The 2,653-nt window shown below is 31.5% G+C and overlaps 1 long non-coding RNA gene across 1 annotated transcript; it reads left to right on the top strand.

Moving 5' to 3' along the window:
- Positions 1 to 471, top strand: LOC105110496 (uncharacterized). Its single transcript, XR_839490.1, has 2 exons — positions 1 to 75; positions 173 to 471. It is a non-coding gene; the product is annotated as an uncharacterized LOC105110496 (long non-coding RNA).
- Positions 472 to 2,653: the final 2,182 nt, after the last annotated feature.

The raw sequence follows: 2,653 nt of genomic DNA on the forward strand, positions 1-2,653 counted from the left end.
TGTGGCCCACAGTCTCTGAGCTTTGATGACCTCAAGCATTTGGACACTACTGTAAGCTTGTTGCAGACTTCGATGGTAGTGTTTCAGTGCCCTTTTCTTAAATAAGCATTTATTTAAAATTGTTATTTAATATTCTGCTGCTGAATACACGCATGATTTTTATTATATTCAGTGGGGTCCTTAGGCTCAGTTCCCCATGCTTGCTCAAGAGCTATGGCCATGGATGATGGACCTTTGCCCCCTTTGAAAGGTGTGGCCATGCTTGTTTTGTGTTCTTCTTTCTTCCTCCAAGAAAAGAGACTGGAGAGTTTAGGAAGGTGAGTTATGCTTCCTCTATATATATATAATGAGCAATGAAAATGTTTTTTGAATTAAAGTTGTGTATTTTGACCACTTTTCTATTATTCAGTTTGAAATAGTTAGGTTTGAAGTTTCAATCACCATGTTAAAACAAAATCAATTATGAACTCAGTAATATGTAATTAATTAATTAATTAATTAATCTATTTATATCGATTCATCAAATCAATCATCTTGATTTGATTGACTCTATATTAATTTCACTACACCTATTCATCTTTGTTTTCTTTCTTTCTTTCATTTTAGTACAAAGTTTGTTTAGAGAAAAATATTAATGTTATTTGAATTAGATTTCATTGACTTTTGATAAGATTTTTATCATAAAAAATTATTAATGTGATTATAAAAAAATTAAAATTAATACTCAATTATGTTTATAAATTTACTTTCATAAAAACAAGAGGCGATCCGATGATAAAATGTGATATATCACTTCTAACGACCTTGTTGTTGCATACATGTCTAACACGGTTAAGGTAATAATCTTGCATAGTAATTAAAAAAATCACGAGCAAAATCTCTTCTATATATAGTTTGGAAAGAGGCTGCGATTTCAGGATCATGACTCAATTATGCAATACGTGAACTTGAATGATGGATTCTCCATGCATCACGATATCTCACTTGATTTTGTGACTGCCATAGGTGTCCGATTTACTCCATGATTAAACTGAATTAAAGGTTTGAGTTGCTGCTTAACCTGAATTGATTATAAAATAACATTGTTGAATAGTTTTATATTAAGATTAAAGAGATTTTTTTTTTAAATTTGACCTTGGTTTAAGTATGTGGTTATAAACATACTCAATTATGTTTCAGTGCCCTTTTCTTATCTCATATTGGTTGCAAGTTGATTTGCTAAATTTGACCCGATTATATCTCATATTGGTTGCAAGTTGATTTGCTAAGTTACTTCAATTTAACCAAGTCAATGATCAAAAGTGTTTATAAACAAACTTAATCAGAGATAGTCTCCAAATTAACCTGTATTTAAGCTTCGTTTAAGTATGTGGTTTTCAACAGCATAAAACAAAAAAATCAGCAATGAAACATGGTTCCAGCCACTTAACCAAAACCGCTTAACCACAGAGTCACAGGCTATACAATAAGTTTGAGAAAGGAGTAGGAAAGCTAGAAAACAAGAAAGGTGGGGTTCGGTTCTGGGTGGGGGTTGGTTCGTGGCCTGGAAACAAGAGGGAGAAAAAGTTGTGGCCGTCCCAATAGGGTTTTTGAAATCCTCCAAATACAGCGCCTTTTGCTTTCTGGGCAAATGCAATATTGCAGTGCTCATTTGCCCGAGCATGCCCTGCCCAAATGGGGCCGGTGCCGACTCTCTCTGCTGCCACACTTGACTTCTACTTCACATGTTTTGCAATTGCTGGCATGCATTTCAACACCATAATATTCTTTCTTACTATCATATCACGAGGAACAAAAAAATCTTGTGGTTTAAAAATCAAACAATAAATATCTTGCTGCGTAATTTAGTATAAAAAAACCCGAAAAAAGATCATCTGGTAGGGTAAGTATTTGAGATTTGCGAAAGAGAAAGATCACATTTTAAGAAGACATGCCATGCCGCCTTCCAAATACCCTTAAATGTTAGCAGATGGCAAGATAATTTAAGATAAACTAAAAGATAATTAATCCCATTAAATAATTTAATTTCTTCTATGGGATTACAATTTTGTTCCTGAAATACAACATTGATTACAAAAGAATACGTACCACATGGTATATATTGGGTTTTAAATGGAGATTGGACAAAATTTAAAATCTTTTACATCACAATTTTTTCACATTACAAATGGAAGAAATTTAACCCGGCCCGACTATTGCTCGAAACTTGAATTGACCAAGCTATATTAATTAATTAATTGATTGATTGATTGATTGATTGATTGTAACGAGAAAGGCACAATACTACCTACCATCCAAAAATCGAAGACCTAAAGAAGATTGAGGTAAATTAAATTATGGCTGAAAAATTTTCATGCTACAGGGAGAAATTAATATTATTATTAATTTTAAAAAAATTGAGTTACTTAATTATAGGTAAAGTTTTATTATTGTTTCAAGACTACGATAACATAGGCAGTGAGAATAAAAATATAATTTGTTAAGGAGATAAAAATAATAATATTTTTGTGATAATTTTAAAGTAAATTTTTATATTTTTAAAACATGAAGTATAAAGAGAACGTGTCATTTTTTTATATTCATTATCCTCTCTCTTATAATTATTCCTTTAAAATCAGGCTAGTAGAGCTATGGGAAAATCTATGTAAAACTC

The sequence above is a fragment of the Populus euphratica genome, unplaced genomic scaffold (genome assembly GCF_000495115.2).
Source record: "Populus euphratica unplaced genomic scaffold, PopEup_1.0 scaffold288.1, whole genome shotgun sequence".
In the NCBI taxonomy this organism is placed as follows: Eukaryota; Viridiplantae; Streptophyta; class Magnoliopsida; order Malpighiales; family Salicaceae; genus Populus; species Populus euphratica.